The sequence below is a fragment of the Lissotriton helveticus genome, chromosome 12 (assembly GCF_964261635.1).
Source record: "Lissotriton helveticus chromosome 12, aLisHel1.1, whole genome shotgun sequence".
Lineage (NCBI taxonomy): Eukaryota > Metazoa > Chordata > Amphibia > Caudata > Salamandridae > Lissotriton > Lissotriton helveticus.
In genome coordinates this window covers 262,115,869-262,128,481 of record NC_136073.1, presented here as the reverse complement: position 1 = coordinate 262,128,481, position 12,613 = coordinate 262,115,869, and positions in this window count along the sequence as shown.

Sequence of the window (12,613 nt, the reverse complement as noted above, 5' to 3'; positions counted from 1 at the left end):
TAACATCCTCATCTAGATTTTTGTATACTACATTTCTGGCCATATGGCAAGGTCGCTAACCGGTGTCAGGTCCTACGAGCTGCGCCTTACCTAGAGATGTGCGCATGCGCAGCCGGGCCCGGTAATTACCCGGTCCATGCCGTGAACTCCATTTACCCACTAAAGGAGGGCCCTTACTCTGCGCCATCCGGTGACGTCATAAGTATGCACGCGCGGGGTGGCTACCAGCCTAAGGAAAGCGTGACTACTCCAACCCGCGGCCCTTTGAAGCACCAGTTACCTTGCCCCTGAAGTTCTAGGAGGGGCCAATGGCCCCTCCCCCTGGGCGGGAACCTCCATGGGAAGATGCCCGCCCCCTCAGACCTTAAAATTAGCTGCTCACCGGTCATGACCTTACCGCCACAGGCCAGCATTGTTAACCGACGATCTGGCCTCCCCCTTTCTTGACCTACCCTAGAAGGTGCTCACCTAGCAAAACCCTCCAACCAGGCCCAGACATTATTAGACCACAGGACGTTCCCTGCTTCAGTCAAGTGCACCCCATCCCCCAGGTAGAATTGTTCGCCCCAGATACACCCATGTGGAATCGTCTGCAACCGGGGGGCTCGGAATAGTTTGTCCAACTGTGTGTTGATCCTCTTTACCGAGTGATTCAACGCCCTGACCGAGTCTCCCCCTCGCCACTGCCACCGAGGGATAAGTTGAGACCATACTACTGTGCAACCCGGGCAAGTCCTGGCCACCCACCCCACAGTGGAGATGATCTCCTCAATGAGGATGCGCCTCCCCAGTTTGTCCAGGTCATTCTCCCCTAGGTGAAGTATCACCACTGTCGGGCTGCTGAGCTAGGAGTCCCTGAAAGAAGTTCCTAAACTGACCGAGGCACAGACCCCCTCTCCCGAAGAATGAGATGTCTAACCCCTTCAGCGCCGCCCTTCTCTTACTGTCTCCTGAAAGAAAAACATGTTTCGCCCGCCTCACATAAGAGTGGCCCACAATCCAAATCCTCATTGTCCTGCGTCCAGCATGCTGCTTGTGCTGTGACGGTGTAGATCCTTGACTCCTGGCGGTGAGTTCCTCCCCTGCGTCACAGGTTTGAGAAACTGCAAGAACCAGAAAACATACCAAGCGTGAGAATCATCCTGTCATAACATGTCAATCCGTACATATCGTTTATAACAATCAGATGACCATCTCCCAATTTTCTTCACACTCTCAGCCGAGAGACCCCCTAGCGCTGCTTCAGTTGCCGCCCCTATCCTAAAGGAGTGAGTGCTAAATTCCTTGGGATCTAAACCTGCCTGTCTCACCGTCAGTTCCAGGACCCGCCTAAACTGGTACCTAGTCAATGGTGTCCCATCGGCATGACACAACAGTGCACCCCCCGCCGTGCCCTCCTGCTGCCTGTGGAAAACCTCCACATGAGAAACCGGGCAACAGGGGTTGGTCCAGGCCCGGTGGAGCACTATGGTGTGACCCCGAGATTCCTGGTCAGTTTTTGACCTCTGAATTGTCACCCACATAGTATCTTCTCTGATCCTAACACTAGTCAGTTGTAGGCCGCCCAACTTATCCCCTTTTGACCCTGCCACCAGTTCACCAATTCTTAGAGCCCCATAGAAAGCAAGGGAAAAGGCGGCTTTGAACAGATGTTTCTCCCATTCTGAGCTACAAACCTCGTGCAATGCCAGCAATAAGGCTGCCAGCCGCGCCAATCCTATGGGCCTTCTCGTATCCGCAGGGTGGCCCTGCAACCGGCGCCATCCCCTCATGGCCTTGCGCACCATAAAATTATTGGTGGGGTCTCGCATGCCCTTAGCCTGCGCAAAGAAGGAGACCGCCGCCCTATGTCTGCTTACGGCTGCCACTGATCTCCCTTCCCTGTGCATCCATTCTAAATAGTCCGCAAAGCTGTCCTCCTGTGCCCACCTAACCTCCCAATCCTGCCCTAAGAAAGCGCGGTAAGACAAAAACGCCCCTTCGTAAGCTGTCTTGGTCCTGGGGGCTAGGCTAGCAACCACGAGGTCCTGTAATCTGGGGCACCAATCTGACAGAGTACTGCCGGGAAGTGCGCTGGCGAGGGGTCTGCTGCAGGAAGATGTTCCCTGAAAACCTGCATTTTAAAGCGAGAAAGGGAGTCAGCTGCATTGTTGAGGACGCCTGGGACATGCTTGGCTCTGAAGAGTACATTCCATTTTAAGCACTGAAGCACAATCTCTTTAATCAGGCGCAATATGAACGGACAGCGTGCCCCCTGTTGGTTTATGCATTCGACCACTGTCAAGTTATCCGACCAGAACACCACTGATTGGTTACATAGATGTTCTGGCCAGACCTTCAATGCCACCCACACTGGGAAAAGTTCCAGGAAGCCAATATTGGCGGTCAAGCCCCATGTTTTCCATTCCTCCGGCCACTGCTGGGCGACCCACTTGGTCCCTAGAATGGCGCCAAAGCCCACACTACCCGCAGCGACTGTCCATAAACCCAACTCTGCTGATGTAGCGGGAGGACCTGACCACACTACCCTGCCATTAAAGTCCTCCAGAAATGCCATCCATATATGCATATCCTGGCGAACCTCAGCTGACAGCCTAGTGCGGTGGTGCTTCTCCCGTAGTCCTTTCATAGCCTGGGCAATAGAGCGTGAGAATGGGCGCGCCATTGGGATGACCCGCAGTGCAAAGTTCAGTTGCCCCACCACTTCCTGCAGCTGCTGCAAGGAAACCTTCCTTTTACATAGGCAGTGACGCAGAGCTGCCCTAAACCTAGACACTTTGTCCTTGGGCAACCTGAAGCATCCCTGTACTGAGTCAATTTCGATGCCTAGGAATTCCAAGCAAGTAGCCGGGCCAACCGTCTTCCCCGGCGCCAGCGGAACCCCAAAAGCCCGCATGAGCACGCAAAATTCCTGCAGTGCCCAAGCACACTCCTGAGAGTCTGCCGCGCCTAAGAACAGGAAATCATCCAAGTAATGCATGACCTGTTGGTGGCCCGTCGCCTGTCTCATGACCCATTCTAGAAATGAGCTAAATGTCTCAAAATAGGCACATGATATGGAACAGCCCATGGGCATGCATTTGTCCATGTAAAGCTTGCCCTCGAAAGTGAAACCTAAAAGGTGGTGGTCCCTCGGGTGCACCGGGAGGAGACGGAAAGCGGATTCTATGTCAGATTTAGCCATCAATGCCCCTGGTCCCAGGGCATGCAATAAGGCAACCGCCTGATCAAATGAGGCATACTTTACACTACAAATCCCTTCGTCAATCGCATTGTTCAAGGATGCACCTCTAGGCGCAGATAGGTTGTGGATCAGTCTAAATTCACCTTTCTCTTTTTTAGGTACTACTCCAAGCGGTGAACACACAAAATTAGGGACAGGCACCTCCTGGAAGGGGCCAGCTATCCTACCTAAGGACAGTTCCTTGGTAATCTTAGCGGACACTACCGTTGGATTTTGTTTTACTGACAATTGGTTCCTGCAATTAGCGCTACCTGTGTAACCGACTGCCGGGATCCTAAAACCTTGTGAAAACCCCTCCTGAAGTAGGGTGGCCGCTGCGTGGTCAGGGTATCTATTTAACCATGGGATCAATGCTAACACATCTATTGGTGTGGGGGGGCCTGGCTCGTCTGAGTTACTCTGGCTTCCCCCTTCCCCTTGCTTGGACCTGCAGGTTGTCTCGGGGTGGGACGGGTGACCACAGACTGCACACGCATGCCTAAATCTACAGGTGCCCTGGGCTCTTGTGCATGTGCGCTTATTAAAATCCCAGCACACCCCTCTCCTTTCTGACCCCCCCCCTATTCTTCCCCGGGACCTCATTCCCCTGGGTTGACCGAAAGGGCTGTTGAGGCCTGGCGGAGAACACCCTGACTGCACTGGTGGCCTGAGATGGGGCTGTGTCACCTGAGAACTGCTTGTGCCAGGACATAGAGTCCACCTTGTCCCACGCCAGTGATGCGTCAAATTCCTTGGCCTTCCTGAAATTAACATCATACTCCTTCCACGCATCCCCAGTGTATTGATCGCTCCACCCCACAATCCTGCTCTGGTAGCAAGCCATTGCTGCCTGCACATTTGGGGGGCGTTCTGCCGTGATAGCCGAAAGGACAGAAAAGGCCCTGATCCAATTCTTCAAAGTCTCATCTACTCTGAACCTGGAGCATTGTGCCCTCCATTCACTTTGATGCATCCATTCCTTCAATACCTTGGCCTGCTCCATTTCCCTATTGTCTAGTAACAAAGAGAAAATGTATACATATTTTCCCGCCCAAATCATCTCCTTCACTGCCTGGAACACATGTTGCCCCAAGTTTTCACTCCTGGATGGCACTAGGCCGTCCCCCAAGAGAGGCAGCGACACTTCCTTACCATTTACGGGCACTTGGGCCGGTAGAACACTATCACCATTCGCCTGGGCGGGACTGGAACCTGTAAGGGAAGAAGATGCTGGCACCGCACTACTGTCCCCTGCCGTTGCAGCCTTAATCTTCTCTACCAACTTTTCCGCTTCTGCCACATGATCAGATGAGGCAAAGCACACACCCCCCTTTTGCAGCCACGGCAGTAAGTCCGCTATCCGAGATACCAATTCTGGAGGAACTGAGTCTAGGTTACCTGCTGGGACTGCAGGCGCCACTGGGGGCATGACCGGCGGCACAGGTGTAATAGGCAAGGGTGCGGCCGGTGGCGGCGGGCCCGTGACTGGGATCGGTACCACGGATGAAGGGGCAGGCCCCACAGGTGGGAGCGCCGGCGGGATGGCTGGAGCCGGTGCCGCGGGAGCTGGAACCACAGGCATAGGTGTAAGAGGGGCCGGGACCGAAGGTACAGGTGTAATAGGTACCGGGACTACCGGCTCAGGGGCGGGGGCAGTGTACCTGGGCTTCTTGGCCTTAGACCTCTTAGGCGGGGTAGCAAAATCCCCCCTTGGCAAGGGGGCCGCCCTCTGGCGAACAGGCCTACCCGATGGGCCAGGGGAATCATCAAACCTCTCATTGATGCAAGCCTCCAATTCATCAACCTTCCCCAACCGTTTGTTAATTTCACCCATTTCCCGCATCATGGCCCGCATCATAACCTCCATCCTGGACCCTCCTTTACCACCCCTTGGCCCTGGCATGTTAAAAAACCACTGCCTACACTAGTGTCACAATTGAGCGTACTTGTGTTTTGTACCTTCACCAGATGGAGGATGTCCAGGGGGCTTCAAGCACCATGCAACGGCAACCGCAACACCACCGGCTTATCCGGCTATGTCAGGGGTGAGTAAACCTAGTGTAGACCCACCCGGCGGCTACCAGGAGCGATGAAATGCTAGCCCCCCGCTCTCCTCTTACCGATCAAATCCTGCGCGTTTCCACAGCCGGTATTGTGACCATGTCCGCGGTTTACTCCTCTGGGCTCACTGTGCACAAGATGCCAAGATACTGCATTAAATTGCCTGTAATAGAAAAAATATTAATCTCTGGGAATGGCACACTCGCGCCGCTACACAAACACCTGAACCATAAAATTACCCTTGAGCGTGTGCTCGCACCCCTGCTGGCAACCAGACAGTCCCCGGGGCAGGAGGGTGGTTGTAATAGGGCAAAACAATTTATTTACACTTAATTACGTTCCCCCTACAGACCCCCAGAGACCTTGGCACAGTGTAGCACCCCAGTAAGGATTGGACCCCAATGCAATTCCTACACGTGGTAATTAGGTTAAAGCAGTCTTTCACCCTCCCTGAATCACCTAAAATTCAGCAGGAGCATCAACCTGAATCAGTCCCAAAATTTTAAAAACGTTTCTCTAATTCAGCAATTACAGGCAACCTTTCCCCTGGTCTCCCATCCAGGTTCTGCCCTGGGTGACCCTGCTTCAAAACCTACTTCAATCCCTTCGACAGCCGGCTAATCTCGTTGCGCGCTGTACTGCTGGGAAAACGGAACAATAGGTTAAACTGCCTGTGTGCCGATTCAATTATGCTCCTACACGTTGCTCCGTGGCACACTCACGCGGAGCTCCAGCAGCTGTAACCCCAGCTATTCCGGCAGCGCTGCTCCCCACCAACCAGCACCCGCCAAGAAATACCTCGATTCCACGAAGAGGTTGCTCCCCCAGCCGGAAAGTAACGTGCTTGGTGCTCCACGTGGCTCCGATGCCGCTGCACACTACCGAGGAGCTGCACACCGTAATAAAGCGCCTGAAAAATAAAATCGACAAGGTTTAAAAAACAATAAGCCCCCGAGTGCGGGGCACGACACGCTGTGGGGGAGCGTCCAGGGCACAAGAGGGTCTCCCGGGCGCTCCCTGCCTCTTTATCCCTAAGGGGCCCGAGTGGGGGGCGGCTACGCCCCCCACCAGGCCCCTCCTGCGGCCCGCCCCCCTGACCCGGAAGTCCTACAATGACATCCGGGCCAGGGAGGGTGCCACCCAATCGGTGGTGAGGTGCGCCCGGAAGGGCACGCCCCACCACCGAGAGGCTTGGAGGGGGAGGTGGTCGCCGCGCCGCCATGCGGGCGGGGGGGCCAAGAGCCCCCCCCTTTCATTTTTTGTTTATTTAGCTTTACTTTTTTATCTCCCCTCCACCTCCCGCACCCCTCCCACCACCCGGGTATGGTAGCAGCTGCTACTGCTATACACAGGTCTAAAAAACATACAAACAAACCCCAGCCAGTAGAAAAACGAACAGCCAAAATTATACTAGTTCTCAACCCCAACAAGCAACAATATACCTATATAAATGTGAAAACTCCTAAAAGGGCTCAGTGTTAAACCAGCTAAACAGACACTCTATAGGGCACTACAAAATAACCCTGTATCAGCGGCAGACCTTTACGAATCAAGGACTCAGAAACAAGGGGCCACAATTACAGTCCACTAGGATCGCCTCAAACTCAAAAGGATTCAACAACTCTACTATCGTGCCAAGCTTACAACTAAGGGCCCTATATCGACTAATTAGGATGCGACCGAACACTGTTCGGATGCATTCCTATACTTTACAATGGGAGGATGCATTCTGACCAGAATGCTTGCTCCCATTGGAAAAAAGCCAGGTGCAGTTCATCCCTGCACCCTCTGGCAAACACCTCAAGGTGCCTGCCACAAGGTGCAGGGATCAACAGGGGGGCACCTAGGCCTTCAACCAGAGGCCGTGCACAAAAGGGGGCCCTGCTGGGGGCCCCAAAGTCGAGTTCCAACAGCCTGTCGGTGTCGGAAAGGCCGGCCAGAAAGGCTGTGTCCCCCCGACATCGTAATCCCTCAGGCGGAAAGAGCCGCCCTTGTGATTGCTGAAAGCATTCCAACTGACGCATGGGCTCTTTTAGCCCATCTGAAGCCAGTCAGAATGACTGGTCACATTTCTTTCCGACCAACTACATTATAATGGGTCGGTCGGAAAGGACTCCGACCTGCTGATTACATGCGGTCGGAATGGCCACATCATAATCGGACCCTAAATGAATAACTGCAGAAATCCTGCAACCTAGCCTGTTGCAATTAAAAAAAAGAGTAATGCATTGTAATATGCTTCCAAAGCTTCTTCGAGGCTGGATTACGTCTTGTGCCACCCTAGCTACTAAGTAATGGGACACAGTACAATACAAGCAGGGTGGGGGAATAAAGTGAGGGGAACAATGACTTGTTGGTAGAGTAGGGGGCACAATGCACATCCTGGCTTAGGAACGCTACACCAGTTTGACATCCCCTTTTTATCCCATCATCTGTTACCGCTCTATTGATGTTCCAAATATTTCTGAGTGTGACCAAATGTCTTCACGAGAGGACGACAACACCGCGCAATACTGGGTATCCTTTTTACAAACCATATTTTCATGAGTTCTGGTGCAATTGTCTTATCTGAAGAGTACGAAGACTGCAACTCCTAAAATGCACTAGATTTTTTAAAATGAAGCTCTAAGCTATAGAAATACAGTATGCAGCCCACATCACGCATGCGCAAACATCCTTCTGCTTATGTGAGGTGTGACTTCGTAGGGCCCAAGAAGGTGAAGGTCTGGTGTGCCCCCTAACCTCTGAGAATTCACGTTTTTCTTCATAGATTCGTTGACAGCATTCTGAAAATGTGGAATTCTGGAGCAACAGCAAGGGTTTGTTTACATGCTGTTGCTAAGAAAAGGAGGGTGTCATCCAAAGTATGCCACTGGCAAACAAGCGTTTGCAATGCAATAGGTCTCGAATTTTTTTTCACTTTCACCTATTGGTATTGTAAAATGACAATGCATTTTATTAGTGAATGTTTTTTTTAACGCATAAATAAAGTGCATTGTCATTTACAATGGCAATAGATCAAAATCTCGCAAATGCGAGCCCTATTGCATTGCCAATGCCTGTTTTTAATCTTCTGCTTTCCTCTTGTAAATTGTTAGCATGCAATGGACTCCATGCAGGCAGGGTGAACAGGCTGAGGGAAGAGGGCAGCAGCGGGGGTGGAGGGACGTGGTTGGGGAAGTACAGAGAGGGGCAGGCGACCGCGAGATCTCCAATGGAAACTCGGGGGAGGAGCGGGAGGGGGGACAGGGGTTCAGGGAGGGAAGTTTAGGAAAAGCAAGTAGTGGGCCGGGCTGTGACCAGGTATTCCTGAGCTGCTGACGCGCGAAGGGGGTGGTGAAAAGGTCTGAAAGTAAGGGTCGGTCGGACAGACAAGATCTTCTCCGCTGGCTGCTGCGACACACCGGGTCCTCTGCCCCTCTGACGACTGCACCGGACATTTCGACGGCCTCCGCCCTGCCCCGGGTCAGTCAACAAACCGTCTCCTCGAGCGCAGAATAGCGGCAGCTCCACCGGGACTGCCACAGCCTGTCAGTGAGGCGGAAAGAGGCCAGAGGCCGACAGACAGGAGGGAGTCGCAGCCTCTGTGAGGAGAAGGCCTCACCTCAACGAGGGCACGCACGAGCTGCCACGGCACCGCGAGGGAGCTGGTGAGCGCCGCCATACCGGAGACAAGGGCCTTTCAGGTACAGGTGGGCTGTTCAGTTCCCGCCCTCCGGGGCCACACCGGCAGACACACACCTAGTCACATGAGCGCGCGACGACTCTCGTTCCTTGCAGGCGGGGGTGCCAGTGCGCGTCACAACGGACGTGCGAGCGCGTGCAGCGAAGGCAGCCATCTTAGAAGGTCAGGCGAGGTCCAGGCTCAATACCCCCCACAAGGCATCTATTTATCTCTTAAAGTACCAGAGCGCAAACATCGTCAAAACTCCAGGAATCATTACACGCCTAAAAGATCTCTGGAAAAAAACTGAAGAACTTTTATCTTAACAGAGATAGTAGCACAATTTTTTAGAGATCTTCACAAGGAAAGTTGGAGTCTATTTTTAAGACTATTTTGTATACAGTCTGTGGTAGGATATAAAGCACTGCTAATAAAAAATATTCCATCACAATGTGAGAACTTTAAACATTTACCATTTTTATATAGGAATTGAGAGAATGTAGGTCAATTTAAATTGAACCATTGCTAGTGACGCATAAGAGCAAGTCATGATACAATTAAATAGTAAATTGTTATGAATACTCATGATAAAAGATAAACAAACTGTATTGTTTATTGCAATCCATTTATAAAATTGAATGTTTGGTGTTCAATGTACGCTACCAATAATTTTTCATCTGCATTAATTAAACTGGAAATAAACCAATTTTTAAATGATCAATTTTATATCCATATATATATATATTTGTTTTAAAAACACTTTTGTTGAAAGGACAAGAAATCCACACTCTTGTTCAAGCAATTCATTAATTATATATATATAAATATATATATATATATATATATATATGTATATATATATATATATATATATATATATATATATATATATATATATATATATATATATATATATACATATATATATATATATATATATATTCCCAACACACAGTTCACCAGCCAATGCTCCACACAGATACGGGTGCGTCCTCGGCACGCGGTGCAACGCGCTAATATTTTCCAAAACACCAGTTCTTAATCCCAGGAACTTCTTCAATAGAGTGCACTCAAAGCCATATGCAGGGTAAAATCATATATTATATTTAGTCGTTCGTTTCCGCAAAAGTTGACAAACGCGTTTCAGCATTTCCGCCTTCGTCAGTGTCAACAAAAACTTTACTCTTCAGTGTTTAAATAGAACTGTGCTCGTAATTCATCAACATAGAAAGTGACTTGTGCATACTAATCAAAATAAACAATGAACTTCGGTTTGGCGGCCATCTTATAGTGGACTTGACTAAACAATAATACACGTTTGCATTTTAAAACAGATTAATTTCATCTTTTGTGAAATGCATGGAGTGTATATGATATGTATGGGCATCATTCCTACGCCTGATGTAAAAGACAAATGAGAGAATTACTATCATTCTCCCAGGTAGCAATCAATATTGGAAAGCAGCCTATTGTCCCTTCTACCTATCCGTCATTCTTGATGATTTGCCGCTTTACCTTAATTGTGCCCTGGATGGATCGAGCACTACCCCTGTGCGCTAGTAGGTGGCATCCTTCGGCTCCGCGTCCACATCGCCTGCATTGGAAGTGATGTGCGCAGTGTTTACACAGGCACCACCCCAGTGTGCTGACGTTGGTTTCTTTTCTGGACTTTCCACGCAAGAAGCATAGAGCCACAAGGAACACTGACAGACTGGTATGCATGTCTGAGACCCTTAGAAGAGTGACCCTTATACTATGATTTGTTGGCAGAGCGGAGAGGAGGGGAGGGTCAGTAAGGAATCTGCAGCTAAATAGAGTCTCTATCAGATAAGGCATTACCGAACGCAAGTAAATTGTTCATCTGATGGAGACTCCTAGCCCCAGAATCCTTACATTAGAATAGATTCTCAAGAAATGCCTCCCCAGGGGTGGGTCTGCAAAATGGATTTCAGACTAAAAGGTCCTGCAGGACCAAATGGGTAGTGTCCAGCATGATGGACCAGACCTCTCAAACAGTGTGTTTAGCAAACGTGTGCAGAGATGCCCACGGAGCTGCCTGACAGATGTCCATGACAGAGACTCCATGTGCTAAAGCAGTGGTTGCAGCCTTGGCTCTGGTGGAATGAGACTACAAACTCTCAAAGGAGTTGCTTTTTCTCCGATGCGTAGCAGGTCTTTATGCAGAGTACTATCCATCATGAGATGGTCCATTTCTACACCCCCGTCCTTTTCTTAGCTCCAACATATTTAATTTTTTTTATTCCGCGCAAACTTGAGCCTTGCGGGTATCAGAACGATTTACAGATTTAAAGAGTGCAGCACTGTGACAGCAATAAAATCAATATCATAATATCAATGTATAGTTGTCAATCAGGGAAGGGAGGGAATGCTATACAGGGTACGTGGAGTAGAGGGAAACCATCAATAAAAGCCAAAAATAACTTTAAGTAAAAGCTATAGGAATAGGCAATGCTAATAAACGGGAGGGTAGAGTAAAATAACCTAAGAAGACTAAGAAGAAATGATTGTTCAACTGGAATTCTTTTTTTCAATCAATGTAAAACAACAATGCCCTTTATGGGTCCAGATGGTGGAGTCTCTCCTCTTCCTTAGTAGGGTGAGGCAGAGCAAAGCGTGTAGGTAAGGTGATGTTCTGGCCTACATGAAAGGGTATCACAGCCTTTTCAAGAAAGGAGGCACATATTCTCAGTACCAGCTTGTCTGGGTAAAAGGTGGTATAAGGAGGGTCAACAGATAGGGCTTGCATTTCTCTGACCCTCCTTGCCAATGTCATGGCCACTAAGAAAGTTCTGAATGGCTTGAGCTCACTTGTTCCTGATCTTCTTGTGCATTCTGGGCAAGAGTGGTACTGGCAGAATGGCATACAAGATTCTGGACCTCCATTCATTACAAAAGTGTCTCAGATCGAGAATCGTCTTGGAAATTCCAGAACGTAAAACGGCTGACATTGCCCATTCTTGGCAGTGGTGAACAGATCTAACGATGGCTTTCCCCACTCTTTTAAAAAAAAAAAAAAGTATTTGCATTTTTAACCAATACTAACACAACTGGCAAGTCACAAGCAATTATCCACGCACCCAGGTGTCTCCCTGTCCCCCCCACCCACCACCCGTAGTGACAGCATTGTGACCTCAGTTCAACAAGATCCAGCTTCATCCTAAAAGACATTATTCTGTGGTACTCTTTTATTCTCCCATCGACTCCCCTCGGGTCTAGGGCCCATGGCCTGCCCCCCACCAACTTGGAGCAGAGCCTTACCCAGTAGGACTCTCTGTATGTCAATATGGTGCCAGACCTCCATCAAGACCATGGTACCTTCTCCATTTTCCCCATGACTCTGCAGAATTTCTGAGGACAGCCTCTCGCTTTGTAGGTGACCCTTTCCGCCGCCATATACATATCCATTCCCCTCCTCCATTTACCTAATTCGAGGGGTAATGACATTCCCCATGCCCGTGCTACGTCCCTTTTCGCCACCCCCAGGGCTAACATTGCAAAGATCAGGTGTGGGCGGCTCAGGTCTGCATCATTAGTTATCCCCAGTAAAACAAATTTTGGTTCCATGGGAAGCGGCTTTCCTCACTCTTGAAAGAGTCATGTACCACCTCTGGATGGCGCCACCATTCTATATCCGCTAAGCATCA